Raw genomic sequence first — 27391 nt, forward strand, 5'->3', positions numbered from 1 at the left:
TTCTTGTGCTATGCCGATGAGGTTGGCTGGCTCTAACATGTATGTGATATTTTAATCCTTTTGTTTACTTTTTTTTTTTAGGTGTGACATCTTAAGATCTGTCCAGGGACAGCAGATGTAAAATAGCCTTTGGGCTAATTCTGGCACTCTGTACATTTAACTAGATGTACCGCATCGCGGTACAAAATATGACCGCCGCTCAGGCCTGCACTGGCTTTCCACAAAAATAAATGACGTGGAGTAATTTGGCTGTATTGCGTGTTTATGTATATACCTAAAAAAAGTAATAGTATGTGCATGTCTGTCTGTGTGTGTGTGTGTGTGTGTGTGTGTGTATGTGTGTGTGTTTGTGTATGTGTATGTGTATGTGTATGTGTATGTGTGTGTCTGTGTGTGTGTGTGTGTGTGTGTGTCTGTGCGTGTATGTATGTGTGCGTACATGTGTGCGCGTGTGTGTTTGTGTGTGTGTGTCTGTGCATGTGGATTTGTATGTGTGTGTATGGGTGTGTGTCTGTGCGTGTGGATGTCAGTGTGTGTGCATGCTTGCGTTTGTTTGTATTCCTGCATGTGTGTGTGTGACAGTATCATCCTAAACCAGCAACCCTTCGCTCAACAGCACCATCTACAGGCCGATGAGTGTGCAGTCACTAAATGTGCACATAAATGAATTTATTTTATACCCCCCCATGGATGAAATTCTACAAAACTTAGCAGAGGATACCCCCAGAGGTTGTCAAGTTAATCATACACATGAAATATGGTGCAGTTCTGAACATCTCCACTGAAGATAGGGGCGATTAAAGCAGAATAATATTGCATTTTCATTTTTTATGGGAGGGGCGCAAATCACAAATGAGTGATTATGGGCTAGGTTGATGTGGGCCCTTAAGAGCAACATACCATAAAAATTTCTTCATCCTCGGTGCCACGGTTCAGGTAGTTATTTAGGAAAAACTGCATTTTTTGGGTTTGGGGGGGCCCAGCGCGGGGGGGGGGGTGGCCCCCGGGGACCAAACGAAATTTTTCCGTAGAAGTCTAGTGGGGCTACATGCCCACCAAATTTCATGTTCCCCGGTGTTTCGGTGTCCCTGGTATGGTTGACGAAAAATTTACGGGGGCCCCAGCGCGGGGGGGGGAAGTGGCCCCCGGGGACCAAATGAAATTTTTCCGTAAAAGTCTAGTAGACCAACATACCACAAAAATGTCTTCATCCTCGGTGCCACGGTTCAGGTAGTTATTTAGGAAAAACTGCATTTTTGGGGGTTTGGGGGGGCCCAGCGCGGGGGGGGAGTGGCCCCCGAGGACCAAACGAAATTTTTCCTTAGAAGTCTAGTGGGGCTACATGCCCACCAAATTTCATGTTCCCCGGTGTTTCGGTGTCCCTGGTATCGTTGACGAAAAATTTAAGGGGGCCCCAGCGCGGGGGGGGGGGAAGTGGCCCCCGGGGACCAAACGAAATTTTTCCGTAAAAGTCTAGTAGACCAACATACCATAAAAATGTCTTCATCCTCGGTGCCACGGTTCAGGTAGTTATTTAGGAAAAATTGCATTTTTGGGGGTTTGGGGGGGCCCAGCGCGGGGGGGGGAGTGGCCCCCGGGGACCAAACGAAATTTTTCCTTAGAAGTCTAGTGGGGCTACATGCCCACCAAATTTCATGTTCCCCGGTGCTTCGGTGTCCCTGGTATCGTTGACGAAAAATTCAGTAAGGTGACAAAAAAAAAACAAAAAAAAAAACTTTGACAATCCCTATATGACCGCTTTCGCTAGCTACGCTAGCGGCGGTCATAATTATGTATTATTAGTGTGCATTGTCCCTGTTAAATAAACCTGAAATAAATAAATAAATAAATAAATAGATAAGAATCTGCGGCAAAGTTTCACTGAATTATTCTATGGGGTCACAGACGCGCAGCAGGATTTTACGATGTGAAAGGATAGACCGATAGATATGGCTATAATTTTGCGCTACTGTAGGCAAATCTGACAAGGTAGGACAGATGAGAGACAGAGCGTATTTAGGCCACGCCCACACACAGGGGGGAAACAAACCAACCTTCCCCATTGACTTTGCATTGCGAGAGGCTGCCTCCTCCTCAGTAGCGGTTTTTGGCACGGGCGAACCGGGCAATCGCCCAGGGCGGCATTTTGGGGGGCGGCGCCGCCGGCACGAGCAGAAAATAAAAATACAAAAAATAAATCTGCGCCGCGAAGCGGTTTTCTATTATCCATCATTTCACTGTGTGGGGAATTGGCAAATTTGCGCCCCCTGCTGCTGCAGGCGCCCCTGCTTGCTGAGAAGATGCCGTGCACAGAAGCTGTTTGTTTGAGAAGGGGAAAGGGGCGGAGGCGCGGGCGCGGATGACAGTTCACCTCTGGGTCTCTCCCAAATGGAACGGACAAGGGGGGGAACGGGGGATCCATATAGTTATCTAAGTCAGTCACATCTCGACTTTCTTCCAAATAACGCACATTTCATTCAGAATATTATAAATACAGGCCTCTATATTTCATGCACATTTTTGTTTTTCTGAATTGTCTGCATGGCTAATAAAAATAGGTAATACAAAACGATTACTTGGTCACCACCACCAAGGTGAATTGGTTTAGTCTTGACTTCTGGTCGTGACTCGTCGTGAGTGACAGTTGGTATGGGGGGATCAGGGGAAATCTGTTGATTGCATAGACAGTATTGATTGTCGATGTCGAGTGCCAAATAAGAGATGGACAAGAAAGGTCAAAGCCATCAGGTGCCCAATTTAGAAACGAGAGAAAGATAAAGGTATGCAACTATGTTTTCTCTGTATGATTACGGTATCCATGTCATGAATGAAGGGGCAATATTAATTGGTGGGTATAACTCTTATTTGTTAGCCTTTTTGCAATGATTCTTGCTATGCTTAACAATAATTCGGTTTTAACTCAAACACGAGATCTAATTTCACCATAATATTGTGCTTTGCAACAAAACTGTTACAAGTTCAGTTATTACACTGCAAAAAAATGCTTTTCTTAGTATTTTTGTCCTGTTTCCAGTCGAAATATCAAACATTTCTTAAATAAAGATGCATAACGTTATATTACTAAAGTAGTAAAATGACATAAGATATTAAGGCTGAATCCCAATTCTCTGTCTTACCCCTTCCCCTTACCCCTTCCCCTTACCCCTTCCCCTTAGTTTTGCTCGTTCACGTGAGAGTAAGGGCTATCCCAATTCTCATTTTGATCAAGGGGTAGGGCTAAGGGGAAGGGGTAGATACCCCTTAAAACCAAGAATTTTCGCGAGCTTACTTGAAACCAAGGGGTACCCAGAATGCACTGCGCAACCGGCAACAAAGGCGGGCATACCATCAAGAAAGTCTCATTTTCGGCTTAAATGATTGATTGAAAAATTATGACAGTCGTGTTTTGTACTCTACACAGTCATGTACATATATATTTGCAACCATGTTGTTAACTGAAACGTTTTTAAACGTTTTTAAAAATCGCTGGTCTGCTACGCTAGGCTATGCTAACGATACATTGCTGGTTTGCACAATCAGTCCCGCATTTCTCTGACTAATGTCCGGGATTCGGCTTTTGTTTTCTACAGTCGCCATTCATTATGTGTAACGTTTCATTATTTGACACTGACACGTATGTGCCAGCTTTGCGAAAACACAGGAATTTAAGCAATGCTAAAACGCACATAAACCGATCACTTGTTTAGCGTTCATGTACGTTAAACACTACATTCAGATTCAACGGTTTGAATGAATTCAGTCCGGTTGAAACAACACTCTCTGTGCATAATGAATAGCGACGGCAGAAAGCAAAAGCCGAATCCCGGACATTTTTGGGTGATCCCGAAATCCAGGCGACATGTCCGGGAAAAAGATACGTGCTTAACATATTGTAACGCGTTGTGTTAGGAGGGAAACAAAATAAGGATAGCTCGCAGCTGAAGTATTAGGCCAGACAGACTCACGGAGGCGATTATTCACTCGCAATTTATTGACAAATCAAACTCCTGCAACTGTCTGCCACACGCTCCACCTTGACTTCCACAGCGTCACTCAATAAAACAAAGCAAGAATAATGAGCATCAACACAGAAATGACCCACATACATGGGGTTGTTCGAGTCGCACGGCACAATACCATTACAGCCTGTTCAACAGAGAGCGCGCAGCTCTTAAAGGGGCCATACTTATTTCCACTCGTTACAATATACTGTCCTGTATCACACAGGGACGCCGGAGTATGATGTATGATGACGTAACCAAGTGGCGTCTCATTTCATAGGGGTATGTTTTCAACCCTAGCGCTTACCACTCGGTTTCGAGGGACAAGGGCTAGGGGTAAGACGAAGGGGTAGGGGTAGGGGAAGGGGTAAGACAGAGAATTGGGATTCAGCCTAAGTCTTGTTTTCTGGTGGAAATAAATAAAAATTGAATTTTTGCTTAAAACAAGCAAAACATGATCTGCCAATGGAGTTAGAAAAATTATGTCCAAATTGGGGGGGAATTGGGGGGCGCTCGAAGGGGGTCTCGCCCAGGGTGTAATTCAATGTAGAACTGCCACTGCTCAGAGTAATGAGACACGTGACGCTCTGTCTCAACTGCCTGTATCCACTTTTATGTCCTAATTTAAACACTCGTTTTTTGGGGTTGAGAGCTAATAAAAACTTATTTCTGGGTTTTTTAGCTTCTTTGCTGTACACCTTGTCACACAGCAGCTTTTAGGCATTTTTCTGTCTTTTGTTAGAAGCAAGAAATGACAAGGAGGAGCAGTGGCGGTTCTACATTGAATTACACCCTGGGCGAGACCCCCTTCGAGCGCCCCCCAATTCGGACATAATTTTTCTAACTCCATTGGCAGATCATGTTTTGCTTGTTTTAAGCAAAAATTCAATTTTTATTTATTTCCACCAGAAAACAAGACTTAATATCTTATGTCATTTTACTACTTTAGTAATATAACGTTATGCATCTTTATTTAAGAAATGTTTGATATTTCGACTGGAAACAGGACAAAAATACTAAGAAAAGCATTTTTTTGCAGTGTAATAACTGAACTTGTAACAGTTTTGTTGCAAAGCACAATATTATGGTGAAATTAGATCTCGTGTTTGAGTTAAAACCGAATTATTGTTAAGCATAGCAAGAATCATTGCAAAAAGGCTAACAAATAAGAGTTATACCCACCAATTAATATTGCCCCTTCATTCATGACATGGATACCGTAATCATACAGAGAAAACATAGTTGCATACCTTTATCTTTCTCTCGTTTCTAAATTGGGCACCTGATGGCTTTGACCTTTCTTGTCCATCTCTTATTTGGCACTCGACATCGACAATCAATACTGTCTATGCAATCAACAGATTTCCCCTGATCCCCCCATACCAACTGTCACTCACGACGAGTCACGACCAGAAGTCAAGACTAAACCAATTCACCTTGGTGGTGGTGACCAAGTAATCGTTTTGTATTACCTATTTTTATTAGCCATGCAGACAATTCAGAAAAACAAAAATGTGCATGAAATATAGAGGCCTGTATTTATAATATTCTGAATGAAATGTGCGTTATTTGGAAGAAAGTCGAGATGTGACTGACTTAGATAACTATATGGATCCCCCGTTCCCCCCCTTGTCCGTTCCATTTGGGAGAGACCCAGAGGTGAACTGTCATCCGCGCCCGCGCCTCCGCCCCTTTCCCCTTCTCAAACAAACAGCTTCTGTGCACGGCATCTTCTCAGCAAGCAGGGGCGCCTGCAGCAGCAGGGGGCGCAAATTTGCCAATTCCCCACACAGTGAAATGATGGATAATAGAAAACCGCTTCGCGGCGCAGATTTATTTTTTGTATTTTTATTTTCTGCTCGTGCCGGCGGCGCCGCCCCCAAAATGCCGCCCCGGGCGATTGCCCGGTTCGCCCGTGCCAAAAACCGCTACTGACTCTGAGAACTAACGTACGCCACTGGAGGAGACCGTAATCGGCAACACAGGATAGTTTATCTAACAGAAATATAATATATAAAACTGACAATTGGATATTTGACTCACCAGTGACCAAATGTTTAACTTACTGCACACGTAGTGTATTTTTAGTGCATACTAAGTGTCAGGATCCCACAATTTACCCATTCGTTCCAGCCTGTATCCACTTTTATGTCCTCAAACGCTCGTTTTTTGGGGTCGACAGCTTATGAAAAATGATTTCTGGGTTTCTTAGCTTGTTTGCTGTACACCTTGTCACATAGCAGCTTTTAGGCATTATTCTGTCTTTTCTTAGAAGCAAGAAATGACAAGGAGGCAGCCTCTCGCAAAGTCAATGGAGACGGTTGCTTTGTTTTCCCCCTTGGTGGGCGTGGTCTTCAGATTATGACGCGTTGCGCTCTGTCTCTATTGAGACAGTTGATTTGTTTTTCCCCTTGGTGGGCGTGGTCTTCAGATTATGACGCGTTGCGCTCTGTCTCTATTGAGACAGTTGATTTGTTTTTCCCCTTGGTGGGCGTGGTCTTCAGATTATGACGCACACGTAATATTTTAACGGTCTCTGAGGAAAACGCCAGCGGCAGAAGCTCCTGCACAGGATACGACAGGTAAGTTAACGTTAATACCATAGGTTAATACAAAGCAAAACGCCGAATTCAGTTCAATTCTTGTGATTTGATTTAATATTGACTAATTTGGATAAATATTAGGTACACAAGATAGGCATTAATTCTTCTCAAGAAAAAAAAATCTCACCTAACCTTAATGCTGTAACGCACATGTGTCAAACTCAAGACCCGCGGGCCAAATCCGGCCGGCCACATTATTTTATGTGGCCCGCGAGAGCATATGGGTGTCTTAAAATTAGGAATGCAATAAAATTTAGGCTGCCGAAAATTTTCGGCCGAAAATAACATTTTCGTTTTTTGGCCGAAATATAGCCTACTAAAAAGCCGCCGCGCCCCTCCGTGTTCGGCGATGGTTTGACTCTGGCTCAGCGTGTTTTATGACTTTGCGTGCGAGTCCGCTTCCGAAGATGCATAACTTCGTTCCGTTCCCCTCGGTTCCGCTGTGTGTGTGCACTGTGCTCTCCGCTCGGTGTCCACAGCGCGTTCTGCTCAATGTTCCGCAAGCAACCTCCGTGTGTGTGTGTGTGTGTGTGTGTGTGTGTGTGTGTGTGTGAAGCCGCCTTTCCACTGCGCACGACATTCGCATTCGATTGTCGCATTTCACCCCCTGGTGTCAGTCGCAAGGAACTTTGAAATTGGTCGTGAAGCAACCGTTACCCTCGGCTATTCACAATGGTAAAATTAATGATTTTAATGAATATAATGCATGCATGAATATATCCACACAAAACGAATGACCCTCAATACATCTAATATAAAAAACAGTCGATTTTATAGAGCTAATCAATATAAATATTGATTTAATAATGATACAAATATTTTTTCAGCCATTATTATTAATAACCGTCATTTTGCAGGAATAGCGTTTACAATAAAGTATTAAAATATTGGCAATTCTAGCTTCGCGCTCATAGTTTTGATTAGAATACATCACATCCGGTCGACCGGTCGCATACGGTCTAGCCGCAGAAGTTCAGATATTTCAACGCATCCGAAGCTCAAATCGGATCCGAAATTTCCGCATACGCATATGATCGGAACTCCCCGCAGCTCCCGTACGACTCTCCATTGGAAATTAATGACTTCCGGTCCGACGGCTGTCGTTTGTCGTTTGCAGTGGAAAGGCGGCTTGAGTGTTGCGAGTTCTGCTCACGCTCATTGGAAAGGCAAAGTCCGCTTAAAAAACGTGCCGACATGAAATTTCTCTGGACTTGTTTCTTTTTGCAATAGTAGGCCTACTACTCTGCTGTAACATGGTGTATAGCCGTGCTGGGCAACACTGGTAAAATTACACGAATCACGATCATCTCGTTCACTGGTCCTCTCCCTGATCTGCTCCTGCTCTGACAAAAATAGCTTTGTTAGTACTATAGGCCTACTTTATTTCGACAATTGGTAAAAAAAAAAAAATTCTGTTAAATCTGATTCTGCTGCATAGAACTGATTAAAGAATAATATATTGATATTTTATATTATTTTAAAATAGGTACCAGTATTAGCCTTTTCACCATTTGTATCACCCCTCTTGTCTGTGTTTGCACCACTTGCATCATTAAGCCAGTAGGTGGCGACAAGTGACTGTCTTTAGGAGTGAACATTGGGCTTTATGCACAGCTACACTACTTCCTGAACTTCAGCCAGCTCTTTGTTTCCTGTCTGTCATTATTGAACAAACTGATTAATCCAGGTGTGCCTGACCTCAGTAACAATAATAAGACACACCTGGATTAATCAGTTTGTCCAATAATGACAGACAGGAAACAAAGAGCTGGCTGAAGTTCAGGAAGTCGTGTAGCTGTGCATAAAGCCCATTGAACTTTAAACTGATTGGTTTAAAAACATTGCACTGGTTTTTGATTGAAATGTAACATCTATGCAAAATAATCCTTGAAAGATTTCTCATTTAAGGCCATTCCCGTTTGGAATATGTGTATTGTCAACAATAAGCAGAAACATTCTGCATTTCCATTTTGTAGTGTGGATCATTCATTGCAACATTTATCCTCATTCTCATTTTTAAGAATCTGTTATCTTGACAAATAATGTATGCTACTGCCCACTGACATGCTTTTAAAGCTATTGTTATCCCAAAAAAAGTTGGGCTTTAAACACCTTAAAATGCACATATGTAGGTCAGAGAAATCCAAATTTTATCAGGGGAGCATGCCCCCGAACCCCCCTAACTACCTCACATTTGAATACGCATGACTGTGTGGTAATGTGTGCTGGTGTGGCTACAGTGCCAGAGCTGAATTTTGAGCCAGTTTGCCCCTGCATATATACAATAATACAATATTATCTGTATCAAATCATTATTACCCAGCCCCTGATATTTCGGGCTCATCCCCTGATGTTTTTAAAACCTAGAAACACCCCTGCAAATGCATATACAATATTTGTAACTTAAATAAGTAATAATCAAATAAAGAGACAATATATTAACATTTTAAAAGTCTTACAGTTACAACCGGCCCTTTGAGGGCAGCCATAATGCTGAAGTGGCCCTCAGTGAAAATGAGTTTGACACCCCTGCTTTAATGCAATCAAGGTGTTCTTGTATGCTGGTCCCTGCCAAAGACAAAAATAACACAAAGTCAGCTCTCCAATTGGTCGTCTTTATATTAGTTTTCCACAAGACAATCAACCCAAATGGCAATATTTTTAGGTAGACAATAGGTCCAAATTTACCTTTTTGAAGACAAGGTGTTGTTCAGCTTGATATGAGGACATCTATCCAGGTCTCTTGCAGCCTTGTGGTGATGGTAGAATCAAATCAAGGAGGAGATGAATCAATGCAAGATCGCTGCCCCGTTCTAAATAACAGATGTGACAACTTCAGCAAATAATGCATGAACACGTATAGATAATCTTATTCTGAACTATAGTCTAACCTGAATCATCAGTTTCATCATCTTTCATAGCAGATTCTGCAGAGTCGATCAGGTCCTTGAAGGTCTTGGGAGAAGCCTTTTCAGGAACTTAGCTGAGGTCTTCTAACCAAAAAAAACAAAAACACCATCATCAAACAGTTACATAGCATAATGACAACCATATCTCTCTCAGATGATCCATTCTGTTCAGATGATTGTGTAGTCACAGAGTAGTGCCTGGCATTAACATTCATCTTGGGTGACGCACAAGTGAACAACTCGAAGTACAGGTGTAAACGCAAGACACATTGAGATTCGATTGTTCTGATGAGGTCTAGGCCACGTTATTTTATTAAAGGGTTAGTTTCACTCCAAAAAAAAAAAAGATTCTGTAATTTACTCACCCTCATGTCGTTCCAAAACCTGCAAGACTTTCTTTCGTCTTTGAAACACAAATGAAGATCTTTTTGATGAAATCTGAGAGCTTTCTACGCAACTACCACTTTGATGCTTCAAAAAGTTCATCTTAAAATTATTCCATATGAACCAAGCAGTTTAGTCCACATTTGCTTTTTCTTCTGTTTATGTTTGTTGATTAATGTTTATATGCGAATAAAAGTCTAAATTCAATCTCATCACAAAGCGATCGAGTCTCTTCTGAAAATTTGGACTAAACCGCTCAATTCATATGGGTTATTTTTAGGATCTCTTTATCAACTTTTTGAAGCATCAAAATGGTAATTGTGTGGACTGTCAATGGAGGGACAGAAATTGCTCGGATTTAAAATATCTTCATTTGAGTTTCGAAGATAAACGAAAGTCTTTTCATGACATGAGGGTGAGAAATGACAACAATTTTACACTTTTGGGTCAACTAACCCTTTAACTTTTTGTTATAGTGATTGATGTGTCATCATGAATTATGGCAATCAAGACACATGCAAATTCCAGGTCTGAACAAAGGCATTGTGTGGTTGCCCAGTTAGGTTTACATTTTTCATGTTCATTCGTCATGTAATAAAAAAATATATATATATATATATATATATATATAAATATATATATATAATGACACTCACAATTCTGGATTCATCTTCAGCATTCTGTTGCTTTCGTCTTCATTTCTCTTGCTTGCTTTCTGTTGCAATCTCATGAGAGGAGCTTTCTTCACTTGACTAGTCGAGGCCAAATCTATAAAAAAAAATTAAAAAAGTCAGTTGAGGCTAATATTTCCAAAATTCTGTAATGTAATACAATTTAAATTAGGGCTGTAAATATGGTAAAATAATTGTGATTACCCTTAATTTTGATTATGCTGAGAGCTTTCTATAAAGCATGGGTGTCAAAATGTAAAATGATTTCTATTCAAGTCAAGTCAAGTTTATTTGTATAGCGCTTTTCACAATACAGATTGTATCAAAGCAGCTTCACAGTATTAAATTTAAATAATACAACAAAGTTTATTTCAAGAGGAATTTATTGATTGATAAAATTAAATTAAATATCCCCAAAATATCCCCAACTGAGCAAGCCAAAGGCAACAGTGGCAAGGAACCGAAAAACTCCATCAAGTGACCTAATGGTGTCCTAAAACTCCATCAGGTGACCTAATGGAGAAAAAAAAAAAAACCTTGGGAGAACCCAGGCTCAGTCGGGGGCCAGTTCTCCTCTGGCATTTATGAACTAGAGGCCGGATTGTAGATTGAACTGTGGGATTATATGAATGCCTGGCTGAAGAGATGCGACTTTAATCTAGTTTTAAACTGGGAGAGCGAGTCTGAGCAACGAACAGTATCAGGAAGACTATTCCAGAGTTTTGGAGCCAAATGTGAAAATGCTCTCCCTCCTTTGGTGGTTCTGAATATCCTAGGTATGACCAAAAGCCTTGAATTTAGTGATCTTAAAGAGCGCGATGGATTATAGGGTGATAGAAGATCCGTTAAATAGACTGGAGCTAAGCCGTTTAGGGCTTTATAAGTCAGTAGCAATACCTTGTAATTAATACGGAACTTTATAGGTAACCAATGCAGTGATGATAAAATCGGTGTTATATGATCATATTTTCTTGATCTCGTAAGAACTCTAGCGGCGGCATTTTGGACTAACTGTAGCTTGTTTATTGAGGATGCAGGACAACCAGCTAATAAAGCATTACAGTAATCCAGTCTCGAGGTCATGAATGCATGAACTAACTTTTCTGCATCAGAAACTGATAGCATATTACGTAGCTTAGCAATGTTTCTAAGGTGGAAAAAGGCTGTTTTTGTAACATATGAAATATGATTTTCAAAAGACAGGTTGCAATCGAGTATGACACCCAGGTCTTTTACTGTAGCGGATAAAGTAACAGGACATCCTATGATGTTAAAGTTGTATTGTGCGAGGTTTTGTGGGCGGTTTTTTGAACCGATAAGTATTACCTCTGTCTTGTCTGGATTTAATAAAAGAAAATTACGCGTCATCCAATCTTTTATATCTTTAACACACTCTGTCAATTTGGAAAATTAGCGTTTTCATCCGGCCGTGATGAAATATATATTTGAGTGTCATCAGCATAACAATGGAAACTAATTCCATGTTTCCTTATAATATTTCCAAGTGGCATCATATATATTGAAAATAACAGAGGGCCTAACACAGATCCCTGCGGCACTCCATAGTTTACTGGAGTTATGATCGATTTTTCTCCATTTAAATAGACAAAATGGTAGCGGTCAGATAGGTATGATTTGAACCAGCTTAATGCTTGTCCTTGAACACCAGTATAATTTTGTAGTCGATCTAAGAGTATTGTGTGATCTATAGTATCGAACGCAGCACTAAGATCAAGTAAAACTAGTATTGAGATACAGCCTTGGCCAGAAACTAAAAGTAGATCATTTGTGATGTTAACGAGCGCAGTTTCAGTGCTATGATGCGGTCTGAATCCAGACTGAAACTTTTCATAGATCTCATTTTGTTGCAAGAAAGAGCCCAGTTGAGCGGACACCACTTTTTCTAATATTTTAGACATAAATGGAAGATTTGAAATGGGTCTATAATTTGCTAGATTATAATGATCTAATTGTGGTTTCTTAATGAGAGGTTTTATAACTGCCAGTTTAAATGTTCTTGGAACATGACCTAAAGATAAAGACGAGTTAATAATATTGAGGAGAGGCTCTTCCACTACAGGCAACACTTCTTTCAATAGTTTAGTTGGTATAGGATCTAATAAACATGTTGTTTTAGATGAAGTGATAAGTTTATTTAACTCTTTTTGTTCTATAGTTGTAAAGCACTGTAATTGTTCTTGCGGGGGGGTAATTGAAGCTGAATTATAAGGCGCGATTGAAGATTGAACGTTTACAATTGTGGTTCTGATGCTTTCTATTTTCTCAGTGAAGAAGTTCATGAAATCATTACTACTGAACTGTAACGGGATATTTTGTTCGGTCGACGTCTGTTTATTTGTTAGTCTAGCCACGGTGTTAAATAAAAACCTTGGATTATTTTGGTTGTTTTCTATTAGTTTGCGGAGGTGCTCAGCCCTGGCCGCTTTTAGGGCCTTTTTATAACGTGACATACTGTCTTTCCACGCGATTCTAAAGACCTCTAAATTAGTTTGTTTCCATTTACGCTCTAAAATACGGGTTTCTCTCTTTAAAACATGCGTAGTATTGTTATACCATGGTGCTTTAATTTTCTCTCTGACCTTTTTTAATTTAATAGGTGCAACCACATCCAATGTTCTAGAGAGAATGGTGCTCATAGTGCTAGTTAGTTCTTCTAGTTCATCTGTTTGTTTGGGTTCAGGCAGCAGCTGAGACAAATTAGATAAGCAATTTGAGAAATTATCTATGGTGGATGGGAGGATTGTTCTGCCTGGTTGATAACGCGACGCCGCATGACATATTACAGCAGTACGTAACATGCAAGTTACCATGTAATGATCAGTGACATCATCACTTTGTGGAATGATATCTATATCGGTTGGATCGGTTCCATGTGATATAATTAAATCGAGTGTATGATTAAGACGATGTGTTGGTCCGGTGACGTTTTGCTTGACCCCAAATGAATTTAATAAATCTGTAAACGCAGCTCCTAACGCATCATTTGGATTATCTACGTGTATGTTAAAATATCCAACAATTAATGCTTTATCGACATTGACTAATAGGTCTGAGAGAAAATCTGCAAACTCTTTTAGGAAATCAGCGTAAGGCCCTGGCGGTCTATATACGGTAGCCAAGGCTAGAGATAATAGGGATGTTTTTCTAACATCTAAGAGCGTAACATTTAGTACAAGTACTTCAAATGAAATAAACTTATAACCCGTTTTCTGAGTAACATTTAGAATATCTCTATAAATGGTTGCAACACCTCCGCCACGACCAATCAGACGGGGCTCATGCTTATAACAGTATCCAGGAGGAGTAGACTCATTAATACCGAAATAATCATTTGGTTTAAGCCAGGTTTCAGTAAGGCAAAGTACATCGAAGCTATTATCTGTGACTATTTCATTTACAATAACTGCCTTAGGTGTGAGTGATCTAATGTTTAGAAGACCTAGCTTTAGAAATAGTTTTTGTTTACTAATAGCAACATTTTCTGTTTTAATAACAATTAGATTTTTCCTAGATCCTGCAGTAGATTTATTATTTGATCTCACTAAACGAGGAATAGACACGGTTTCTATGCAATGTTCTACACTAGTGTTTATATCAGTTGAATTGGTGCAGCAGAGACTATGATTTGGACTTTTGGTTACTAGTCAAAGGGTATTTAACATTTTGGAGATGTTATCTGACAGAAGATCCGCTCCGAATCTGCTTGGGTGTAAGCCATCAGCACGGAAAAGCCTAGGACGCTCCCAAAACAGATTCCAATTATTTACAAAGAGCAGTTTCTGCTCATTGCACCATGACATTAACCATTCATTTAGCGCAAATAATCTGCTGAACTTTTCATGCCCTAGTCGGTACGTGGGAAGCGGTCCTGACACAATGATCGTTGTTTCAGGCGATGTGCTGCGTACCGTATCGATTAGATTCCTGAAGTCTTTCTTCAGAACCTCCGTCTGGCGCAGCCTGATGTCGTTCACTCCCGCGTGCAGGACCACAGTTCCGACGCGCTCGTCACCGTTCAGGATCTCGGGAACGCGAGCAGCGATTTCAGAAACACGAGCACCAGGAAAGCTGTGACTTTGCACCTTACTTTTACCTAACGTAGCGTGTACGTGCCGAACGATGGAATCGCCGATGATCACAGCATCGTGTTCTGTTTTGCGTAGAGGGGAGAAGCGGTTTTGTGTGGATAACTCGAAAACCGGGAGGGTCGGAGAAAGTCTGGGTCTAAACCTGACTCGCGTCTTCCGCTGCGGAACCACCCAGGCTTCGTGGTGGCGTGTTGGAGCCGGAGTGAACGAGACCATGGCTGATCGCGACCGATGCTGAGGAACGCACGGAGTAGACGCGGTCGGAGTCAGCGGGTTAGTAACGTTAAACACTGATTTGTGTGCATCGGCACGTGATGTTTCAAGAACCAAACACTGGTCTCTCAGCTCGGCCTGTCTCAATAAAAGGTTGTGGATCTGTTTCTCAACAGCTTCCAGCTCAGACTGCAGTGCGTGAAGCTCAAATGTGTCCTCACCTGCACCAAACGGTAGACTACTTACATCTGATATATTCGCCATTTTAACAGATGGACAGTGAGTTAGCAACAAAGCTACCAGTGATGCTATCAATATTAATACTAATTTATATTATAAGTTTGTTTGTTTGTTTGTAAGTGAGTGTGGAGAAGACGCGTTCAGCCGTGATCCACGGACGTAACCTTTAAGAGTATGCAGCGTTGGATCACTAATAGGCTTGAGACGCGTCTGCTCAACAGTCCGCGTTGTAACTATGAGGTTTGAGCAGTAACATTAGTGCTTCTCAGTGAGGAAAAGTAGAAAATCTTCGTTGTAAGCGAGTTTAAAGAGAAAAATCAAGAATTATAAATCAAATCGATAGAGCTCAAAAAACAACGCATTCAGACGCAACGCATGATAATAACAGGACAAGACATTACTCACCGTGTTTGTTGAGTGTTTCTTACTCACCTGAGCTTTTCTGAACTCAAAGGCGCGAGAGAAAATAGATGAATAAAAATAGCTGAGCGCACGGGTGGCGTGATAACAGGCTAGCGAATTACTAGCGTGTTGTAACGGAAGCCAGCGATGTTGGGTAAGCTGTATTTAGTAGTAGTATAAACAACTAGAAATTGTAGTAAATGATGGTTCAAAACAAGGAAATACGAGGCTATACGAGGCTAATACGAGGCTAATACGGAGCTTACAGCACCGAAGCAGACAAACTCACAGCAGGCAGCGAGGCAGACATCTACACTTGTAGATGTACACTTCTTATTCACATATTCAAGTTAATAGCCACAAAACCTTGAGCATTGTTCACATGGAGGCCTGAAACAGTTTAAATATGCATTTAATCTGATTATTAAATACATTTATATAATTTAACCCCTTAAACACTGAGGCCATTTTTGGAGTTTTTTGTCTGAGTGACACACAAAAAAGTAAAGACTCATAACTTCAAAACTATAGAGAGGAGAGTCAAAAGGTAGATATCATTTGTTAGGAAACTTTTTATATTTTTAGAAAATATAAATTTTTATTACTTTTGGACAATCTAATGCTGAGAAAATGCTGATAAAAGACAAAAATATTAATATTATTTTTTAATAATTTACATATCTTTCTTATTTGAAATGCAATAATTCAGGAAGGAAATACGGTGGCAAAATAATTCTTTTTTTGTGATGTTCCACTATGTGTGGTCTGCGTCTGGATCGTTATTTTATGATGATAGCATAAAGTAATCCAAAGTTACAGCACTTGGAACAAAGGGAGCCTTTTTGTTAAGTCCTCACACATTTGGAAGGCAATAAAAAAAAAAGAGTTTTCTTAGTGACATACATAAAACTAAAGACTCATAACTTCAAAACTATAGCAAGGAGATTCTAAAGGTAGGTATCGTTTGAAAGAACACTTTTCAAATTTTTTGAAAATATACATTACATTACATTTGGACATTCTCCTGCCGAGAAACTGCTGATAAAAGACAAAAAATATATATAATTTTTATAATGATAATGCATATCTTTCTTATTTGACATGGAATAACTCAGGAAGGAAATAAGGTAGAAGGAAAATTCTTTTTTGGGGAAGTCCCTCTACATATGAGCTGCATCTGGATAAAATTTTGTGGTGATTGGATAAAGCAATCAAAAGTTATAGCATTTGGAACCAAGATAGCCTTTTTGTTGAGACCTTGACGCCCCCTCATGGGCATTTTTAAAATTGTTTCACCATGAAGAATATCTTGTCATAAAAGCAATAGATTAAGTTAATTTTGGGCTCATTTTAATTGTATTAATATGCTGTAAAAAATGAAGTGCAATTTTCAACGATTTTTGAATGTTTCATGAGATGTATGATGTTTTTGACACATTGCAGTACATAGTACAAAAAAACTATTTTATAGATTATGAAAAAAAAAATTCTATTTATCAACAAATAACTCAGCAGTACTTAGGAGTTTTTCGAATTGGCTACATTCACTGTAAAGTTCAGACTCTAAGCTTTCAAATGACACCAATTTTGTCTGAATCAAGGCAATATTTTTGAAAAATATGATAATGAATATTTTCGCAGCTAGGTGGCGTCTGTGGGGCGTCTGCGGGCGGTACACTCCGGTTTAGAGAGACTAGTCAGCACTCGTTCAGAGTTGATCGAAGTGGTTGGATGCATTAAAAAGCTGAGATTCTAAGCTTTAATATGATACATATTTTGTGTTATTCCACGTTTGAAATCGAGCACGGATGGTTCCGGGAAAACTGGAAAACACTTTGCACCCCGGGAGGATGAGAGACTTGTTTTTTAGCCAAGTATGCATCACTTCGTGAGGAATATCTCGTGATCAAAGCAATGGATTATGTTGTGTTTGGGCTCTTTGTAATCGTGAGAATCTGCTGTCAATAATTTTCACAATACATGCATGTTTCATTGAGTTATGAGCTGAAACGTCACATCAAAACAACATCGCATCACTGCTATTGCTACTTCATAGATCCGCCTGTGGAATTTTTTGTGTTAGAACGCCATAAGGAATATCTTTAGATCTGAGTGATGGATTATGGCCAGTTTGGGCTCTTTTTAATCTTAACAATCTGCTGTAAATAATGATGTGCCATTTTCCACAATTGATGCATGCTTCATGGAGTTATGAGTTAAAACGCGACAAGTGCTACATCTATAATAAATGCTCTATGCGCGCCTGTGGTGGTTCGTGTGTTACAACTCCCACGAGGAATATCTTTAGATCTGAGTGATGGATTTTGCTGAGTTTGGGCTCTTTTTAATCGTGAGAGTCTGCTGAAAATAATGATGTGCATTTTTCTACGATCTGTGCATGCTTTGTGAAGTTATAAGTGAAAACCAAACGCGAGTGCTTCATGAGTATATACTAGGATAGGCGCGTCTGAGGTATTTTTTGTTTTAGAACGCCATGAGGAAATATCTTTAGATCTGATTGATGGAATATATTAAGTTTGGGCTCTTTGTAATCGTGAGCTCCTGCTGTAAATAACGATGTATAATTTTTCATGATCGGCGTTAGGGATGTCAACGATTAATCGACGATCGATTAATTGTCGATAATACATTTAATCGATACAACTTATCGATCATCGATTAAGCAGGTCTTCATGCGCGTGCGCGCTGCTCAACCGCGAAACATGTAAAGCGAGCGCGCCGGAGTTATGTTTGGGACCATTTTACATCTTCATCATGACTATAAGTTTGCGTGTGCATTCGCAGCCTTTTGTTTTGTGCAAATGTAAGTTGTAATACTGTTTATTTTCTGTAGGCCTATCTATATCTGACTGATCTCATATTGGATGCATTTGGTTAAGAATTAACTCTGTAGTAAAGCGTCAGCTTCAGCGCGCGCAGCTCAAACGGCAGTGCACGACTAATAATGCCTATTGGGACTGTAATATTACATAACATTATAAAGAGAACAATATTGTAATAAAGCATTGTGAATTATTTGGGTTTAGTTGCCGTGTCGCGTTGCTCCAGGAAGACCGCGTCCACAACATGAGTAGTTCTGAATGAATGGCACGTAACTTAGTTCAAGTTCACTTGTGCATGAATTTGCGTCATTTTGTGCAGATATAATTTGTAATATTATGTTTATTTTGAATATATCTGATTAATCTCATATAGGATGCGTTTCTTTTAGATAAATAACGTGCTAGCAAAGTGCTCCAGTTTAACGGTAGCAGATTCATTCAGCGCGTGCAGTTGTTCCAGGAAGAGCGCGTCCACAACAGTCACACATTCTAAGCGCATATGAGGCGGCGTTGGTGACACGTTGTATTAGTAGTTATATTTGATTATTAAATAATTAATTTAATTATCAATCACATCGAAACATTTTACAATCCTACAAGCCCTTTATTTATATTAAAACCATTCTCATTGATTTGGTGAGGAACATAGCGTTTTGAGCAGCATTTGCAGACCCTGTCATGCTGTCATAGCCACTGCAGTAGACGCATATCGCAGTATTAAGGCTAACGATTAATCGATTAATTGATCGTTAATTTAAAGGACGATCGATCATGGGAATTTTTGAAAATTGACATCCCTAATCGGCGTATGTTTCATGAAGATACGAGTAAAAAGGCCAAGTCTAAGCTACCTTGCTAGGCTACGTGAATCAGTGGATTTTTTGTGTTTTAGAACTCCATGAGGAATATCTTTAGTTCTGAGTGATGGATTATGTTGAGTTTGGACTCTTTTTAATTGTAAGCATCTGCTGTAAATAATGATGTGTAATTTTCCACAATTGGAGCATGTTTCATGAAGTTACAAGCGGAAATGTGTCTAAAATGCAGCATCCATATATGGTTTACACATGGGTCTCTTAAGGGGTTATTTTACAAAAACCTTGCTCAAGTTTATTAAAAACCCTGGAACAATTATGCTTGTTGTATTCTACTCATTGAGACCTTTCAAATGACATATGACACAGGACTATCTGAGCTGTATGATGTTTTTGACATATTGCAGTATGTGGTACAAAAAAGTAGTTTATAAATTATGAATTTTTTTTTCTTCTATTTATCAGCAAATAACTCAGCACTACATTGGAGTTTATCAAATTGGCTACATTCATTGTAAATTTCAGACTCTAAGCTTTCAAATGACATCTATTTTAAGTTGATCCAGGTAATATTTTTGAAAAAAAATTGATTATTAATTTTGCAGCTAGGTGGCGCCTACGGCGGGTACACTCGTATTTAGTGGAATAACTCTGCAATCATTAGGAGTTGATCTAAGTAATTAGATGCATTAAAAAGCTGAGATTCTAAGCTTTAAAATGATACCTATTTTGTGTTGTTCCATTCAGTGGTTGCTTAGTAATTTGATTATGAATATTTTTCATGGGGTGGCGTCCCGCCGGCGGGACGGTTAGGGTTTAAGGGGTTAAATGAGTAGTAATAAGGCATCTTAAATTGAACTTGGTGTACTACATTCGATTTTAAGACATGTTTAGAATTTATTTTACCCATAATTTATTAATGATATTTATAATGTGAACAGAAAATACAGATTCATAATAATAAAATACAGACAGATAAATAGTTAGGACATAATTTATCCCAAAATAACATGCAGTATGAATTGACAAAGAATGATTTCAAGCTAAAGTACCTGTTTGCTCTGCCAGTGCTTGCACAATTACCTGTAAACTGAATGAAGACAGACGGATTTACAGATTAGCTTTAACTCACTTTCACAATCTTTGAATTTAACAGTCATAAAAAAAACTTGATGGTAAAGTTAGTAGACTATGTTTGTGTCTTGACTCTTGACGCTGATATGACGACATGATATTCAGTGCTAAGAACAAAATAGAGATGATGTAATTCACACTTAAACAAAGGGCGAATAAAAAGTTTTTAAACGCTTCCCCACCTCGGTCTACAAAAAGACAGCATTTGTTGGTTTGCACTGCGCGCTACAAGACACTGAACGTAAACAAGCTGTTAATAATGCGCATGCGTCACAAAAACTGAATTGTTAACGCGTTCATGTATAACACAGCCACTTTTATACACACAAAACACATATAAAATTACCTGGACTGGACTCGGAGGTTTTGCTAATTTTATAACCTAGAAGAGAACCACGAAGTACTTTTGGCAGATTTTGACACGTTGGTAAAACAAAAATCTATTTCAGTGACTGCAGCACTGCGTCAGTTACTAGTAGTAACTTACTACACTAACCATCATGTTAATGATCAGCCTAACAGTATTTGATTTGGTACAATTCATTCATATATCTTACCTGTACGCTTGTGCCAAGGGTCCAGAAATGAGCTGTGTCCGGTGCAGGATGTTGGTGTTGATCTCCCGGTCAACCAAAAATCGATGGATTTTCAATCATATATCCCGGTCAACTATATATAGATGCAATTTTCAATCATATTTCCCGGCCAACTATGTATAGATGCATTTTCAATCATATTTCCCGGCCAACTATAAATCAATGACTTTTCAACATATTCAGTGGTCGCCCGGTAAACCAAATATGCTTAATCAATCATAAAGATAACTATAGATTAATGTTGTTCCAATATTGTTGCCATCAACATTAATAACATCAGGTTTTCATCGATATGGTAATAGTGATTCAACATTTATTTTGCATTGAAATTTCAATATCAACGATAATGATGATTCAGATGGAAAAACATTGTTTATTCAATGTTGGCTTGCTGTCTGGGGTAAGTAACTGCTCTGTCGAGTCTGTCGGTCTCCATGTCCTCTTTGCTTTGCGATTTTTCTGTGCGTGAGAAAATGGATGTGTGCTGTGGAGAGTGTGTGAAAAGTGTCAATTGCGTGTGTCTCACAGTGAATGCAGCTCTGCATTTCTCACATATATGCAGAAATAATCAGAATCAGAATCAGAAAGAGCTTTATTGCCAAGTGTGCTTGCACCCACAAGGAATTTTTCTTGGTACTGAAGCTTCCAGTGCACATATACAAATACAAATACAACAAGAAACATAGTAATACAAATTCTAAGAATAAAATATATAAAAAAAAATAAAAATTGTATAAAAAGTAAAAAAAAAGGGGTCACAGTTGGGTTTAGTCTGAATAAACATTTACAGATTATGAACATATTTACAGTATTTTGAGTAGTATGAATAATATAAATATAAATATCACCTGAGTTAGAGAATATTACACTAGACAGTGGGAGTCTAGTGCATGTTACAGATTATGAACATATTTACAGTATTTTGAGTAGTATGAATAATATAAATATAAATATCACCTGAGTTAGAGAATAATAACTGTCTCAGGTAGCCAAAAATATGTGGGACAACTCTTTTCAACCTCCCAAGTTCAGGGGCCTCCCATGTTCAGGTTCATGATGAGCTGAAAAGGTCATCTTTTTTTTTTTACTTGTCAGATTTTGTCGCTGTATGTCGCTAGTCGCTTGTGGGCGTTGGTAGTGCTGTCGCTCTAATGTTATTGGTATGGTGCGTTCACACCAAACGCGAATAGAGCGTCTGGCGCGAGTGATTTCAATGTCAATGCAAAGACGCGTTTACGCGCGTATCGATGTCCCGCGGCGCGAATGAGGCGTTTGACTGCTCGTCTGGCCACATCTATACAAAACACCATCACAAGTGATATTATACAACTATATAATTTGAATTTGACTAGGAATTAGGCTCAAAAGAACAGTATGCTGTTGGGAGAGTGTTTTTATATTACCACACTGCAGTGTTCAGGGATTAAATCATTTACTAGATTAACGATCGATCAATCTACAAATTAAACTCACTCATACTGTCATAAATGACTAAAACGTCATCCGAATTTGACAAATAATAAATTGTCTTGTCCCTATAATAGTCAACATAATGCAGGGGAAACTGTAAAATGAACTGCAGCAGTGCTAAACTTGCATCATAAAACTACAACACTCGAACTATAAATGTATGAATTAAACTCACTGAGACTGTCGACAGTTTCTTTTCCATGCATTCTTTTATTATATCCATGTTTGTGGTTAGTTACAGTCAAATCATATAAAACAGTGAAATCGCCCTTGAACTCTTCTGTCTTGCCTGCACTGCACTCGAGACGGTGACGGGAGCTGAGCTCCACTGAAAGGCTTCTTTCCTATTGGTTGTCGCTCGCGAAAATCGCTTCTCATTTGTATAAAGTTGAAATTTAGTTGCTGTGTGTGGTTGTTAAATAAAGTGTCTTGTGTTTATGTGCTCAGTGATATGTTAATAACAATATTAAAATTAAAAACAATATTAAAAAACTCACTGTTGTAGGTCTCGAAACCTGTATATCAAGGGGACTCTATAAATCAAGGGGATGGGGGGCCTACAAAACCTCTCAGCCCCGGGGCCTAACATTAGGTTAAGGCGGCTCTGAGTATAATGGTATTATGTTGAACTTTATTCTAGGGCTGGGCGATATGGCTGAAAACTGTATCACGATATAAGTGTTTCATATCGGTCGATATCGATAATTATTGAATTTTTTTATAACATATTTAAAATAAGGACCAGTCCAGGAGACAAATATATTACATTTAAAGATTTTTTATTTTAAATTTAACCTACCTCTGATTATAATCCCATCAGTTAAAAAGGCAGAAATGTCAACACGACCATGGAAAACTCAAAAGTCTAAAATCACAATGAACACTTAACAATTATCTCTTAACATTAAGGTGCAAAATTAAAGAATACGTAAGAAATGCTTTATAAAGGGGTGGGCGATATGGCAAAAATATAATATTACGATTTCTTTCTATAAATTATATAAATCTATTTCTTTCTATTTTCTATAAATTATACATTGATACTTATTAAAGCTATTAATAAAGTTATTAGTCAAGAGCAGTGAGTGATTTTCTCTTTACATTTTGTTGTTTTATTAACATTAAAGGGATAGTTCTCCTAAAAATTCTAATTTTCATAATTTACTCTCTCACGTTGTTTTAAACTCGAATAAGTTTCTTTCTTCTGTTGAAAATAAAAGTTATTTGGAAGAATGTGGGTAACCAAACAGTTGATGTACCCCAGTGACTTCCATAGTATATTTTTCCTCCTATGGAAGTCAATGGGGACCAGCTACTGTTTGGATACCCACATTCTTCAAAATATTAATATTAGAAAATATTAGAAGGCAATTAATACAGGTTTGGAACAACATTAGAGTGCGTAAATAATGAGATAATTTTTATTTTTGGGTGAACTATCCCTTTAAGGACAAGCGGCAGCGTGTTTACTATTACTACTGTCTCTTTAAGAGCTGCGCGCGACGCGTCTATTATACACGCATTTGACAAGCAGATTTTCTCTCAATTTTCTCAAGTTTGCTTTCACTTTAGACATATCCGACTAGTTTATGTAAACCTTGTGTGTATAACAGTATTAGCAAAATAAGACTCGAAAGATAACTTAGTATTCAGGCGCTGGTAGACAGGCTTTTAGTGCATGTGAGCTTCACATGTATGCGCTGAGAAACTAGCTAGAACAGCGCATAAGCACGCGAATAACAGAAAAACTGACGACGGTCTTGCATAATCTGCAGACGACATTGGTCTGACTACGGTCAGACTTTAAGTCAGGCGAGCTGACTTTTTCTGTTTTATCTAGTTACTAGAGAGTGAGTGCCTTTGTTCATGCAATCAAACTTGCTTTGCTGGTTTCTTCCAACGAAAAAAATAAATAAATAATTATCGAACGTTTTATCGAACGCATTTTTTATTGATATTGATTACGTGTCTATCGCGATACATATCGTTATCGTTTTATCGCCCAGCCCTACTTTATTCTTGTACAAACAGACGCTGTATTTAGCAGTACATAAAATATTAAATGGAAACGTATCTGAAACGTCTGTGTATTTGACAAATGTTGCATTTATTTCACTCCAGCTGTGGTAAAGTATGCAAACACAGTGTGAGCGGTCACTACGGGATTCAGAAAGTGTCCGTCGTCACGTCTCCATTTCCCCCTCTGCACACGGCAACTGTCGCCGATCAGTTACATACAGCCACAGCCGATGTCTAATGTCTGAATATTTGTACTAATCCATTTCAGAAGTGAAACATGTTAACAATCAGGGCCCTATTTTAACGATCTGAAACGCAAGTATCAAACGCGAAACACAAGTAACTTTGTGGGCGGGTCTCGGGCGCTGTTGCTATTATACCGGCGGGATAAATGAATCTCCGACGCAAATCTAAAATGTGTTGGTCTGAAGCAGCTTCATTACTCATAGGTGTGGTTTGGGCGTAACGTGAAATAAACCAATCAGAGCGTCATCTCACATTCCCTTTAAAGGTGAACTAAGTAACTTTTTTTACCTTAACTGAACAGCTTCGGAGTCATTGGAATGGTTATATTACTTATTTCGGGTTGAATGGTGGTCGTTTCGCACCCCCCTGGTGCCCGTGAGCGGAAAATACGCACTTGCAACTTTGAGCCGGCGGGCCGCCGGCCGCTGCGTCAGGAAGTCTCGCGTGATATCAGGTCTCGCGATGTAAACAATTGCTTTACGGCCAAAAGAAATCTGCTAAAATGCTGTCATTATTGCGCTCCCTCACGCTGTCCGAACCCGAATGAAGAAGACGTTTTAAAGAACGTCCCATCTGCTTTGATGTCGTTGATCTATAGCCTCTGGTAGTGTTGTCACGATACTAGAATTTCTAACTTCGATACGATACCTTGAAAAATATCGATATTCGATACCATTTTCGATACCACGGAGAAAAAAACTGCCACAATATTAAGTTTTTTTTTATTATTATTTAAAGCTAAATATAACAAGTCTAGAACATGACAATGAGGGATATTTTACATGAACAAAAATGTCCTGAAGTAGTGCACTTGTTCAAAAGCATTAATGCTGGTTAATACATTAACGTTATTTGATGAACAGATTTAAACACAAACGTGTGTGCATTATATGCGATAACAATACTATTAGTGCTTTTAACAATACAGATTGTGTCAAAGCACTTAACAGTATCAAATTGGAGGATATAGTGTCAGTAATGTATAATAATAAGATAAAACATAACATTTTCAGTTAAAGGCATTTCATTATTGAATTCAAAGATGTCATTCAATAGCTCAGTTTAGTTTAATTAGTATCTGTGTAATCAAATTGATGATAAGATATGAAGGCAAATTGCAGAATTAAATACTAATTTTTGAATAAAGTTAAATAAGCACAAGTTAATTTACATTTGACCACAGTTAAAATATTTAACGTTACTTGTCTAAGATTTCTCAGTCAGATTATATTAACTTTAAGAATTACGGTGAAAAAACGAGACAACACACACTCATATCAACAACAATACTAGGCCATCTTGGTTAATGTTTCAGAAATGTTAAAATGAGAAGAGTTACCAACCTCTCGAAATTATTTATATAGATCCCGATGTCGGTCTTTCAGGTGCTTAGCTATATTAGGCCCCGATCACACTAACGCGTTTTTCAGGTTCGAACACGCACTCATCACACAGAACGAGCAGTGCGCTGCGTTTGTTATGTTGCTCGGCAACCACTGAAACAGCTGTCCTGTCAGTCAAGTAAACGTCAAATCAGCCTTTTATTAACTTTATTTACTTTCTGTTAACATTGTGGTAGTTACGGTTCGTGAAGTCGTTATAAGCTCCTGGTAACCCGCGAGAGCACCACAAGTTTATCCTCCATCATCGCACTCTCCGGGCGTTCAAGCAACTAGCTTTCATCATTAAAACGGAAGGCCCGCGAGGCGCATAAACAGCGCGCAGAACGCTCGCTGGAAACCAATTGAAACCAGGCGCCTCTCACTGCAAAATACGCGTCAGGTGTGATCGGCCCCATTCACTTCACTTTTGCTATTTAATCAGAGCGAATGAGACGAGTGCGCGTGTGGTGTTTGTCAACGCGCCTTTGGAGAGAAGTGAAAGTGACAGCTCGGCTAGTATCGATACTTCAGGAAATTAGTATTGGTATCGTTCAGATATTTCAGTATCGATATTTATCGAAATATCGATATTTTTGACAACACTAGCCTCTGGTGTCTGAGAATCAACAACGAGTTTTTACAACAGTGTTGTCAAATATCTATTCCGAAGCTGTGGGGGGAGCTCTAGAGAGAAACCTGCGAGCAAAAAGCGAGAATACAGCGAAGAAGTCCCGAAGCTACTGAGTGCTGCTTTAAGAGCAGGCGCACTTGTTCCATGGCGGATTTCTATTATAACGGCGGATTTGCCAGACGCACGCCAGGAGCGGTTCACAGCCGAGGAGACCGACGTTCTCGTCAGGGCCGTAAAACACAGAGAAGTGACATTGGGGATGGAGAAACACACACAAATTAGCTTCGCTTAAACAGGCGTATGATCATTTGGGTAAATGTGTAAGCTAGATTTATGCTTTTATAATAAATAAATTGTTTATCTATCTATCTATCTATCTATCTATCTCTATCTATCTATCTATCGTAATAATGTATGATTTGCAAAAATGAAAACTGCTGCTTCTGTGTAGATGAGAGAAGCAAAGTGTGTGTGTGTGTGTTGTGCACACGCTACATTGATTATGGCCAAGCATGCGCCCTTAAAATAGCATCTGAATAACATGCGCAACACGCCACTGACTTTAAACTAGGTTTTTTCGGTCAGTGGCGGAATTGTTTTCTAAACCTGCAAAATAGCATGAGGGAACGTTTGCGCTGAACCGCCCCCGGGAGCACAAGTGTTTTTCCTAGTTTACCGACGTGCGTCTGTGGAGGGAAAAGTCCGCTGTGCGTCGGGTGAAAA

The 27391-nt window shown here is 39.2% G+C and overlaps 1 long non-coding RNA gene across 5 annotated transcripts in view; it reads right to left on the reverse strand.

The window, feature by feature from the left end:
- Nucleotides 1-8405: 8405 nt before the first annotated feature.
- The window catches only part of LOC309512029, a 276593-nt gene continuing 257607 nt past the window's right edge, over nucleotides 8406-27391 (reverse strand). For 3 of the 5 annotated variants that reach the window (XR_014210852.1, XR_014210853.1, XR_014210854.1), the window contains 5 exons: nucleotides 20243-20280; nucleotides 10554-10665; nucleotides 9496-9597; nucleotides 9293-9417; nucleotides 8406-9172 (listed from right to left, as the gene is read on the reverse strand). This is a non-coding gene — a long non-coding RNA (uncharacterized lncRNA). Of the gene's footprint in view, nucleotides 9173-9292; nucleotides 9418-9495; nucleotides 9598-10553; nucleotides 10666-20242; nucleotides 20281-20881; nucleotides 20948-27391 lie in introns of those variants that run through there. The other 2 variants (XR_014210856.1, XR_014210855.1) reach the window with 2 other exon arrangements.

The sequence above is a fragment of the Leuciscus leuciscus genome, assembly GCF_965113295.1.
Source record: "Leuciscus leuciscus genome assembly, chromosome: 13".
Lineage (NCBI taxonomy): Eukaryota > Metazoa > Chordata > Actinopteri > Cypriniformes > Leuciscidae > Leuciscus > Leuciscus leuciscus.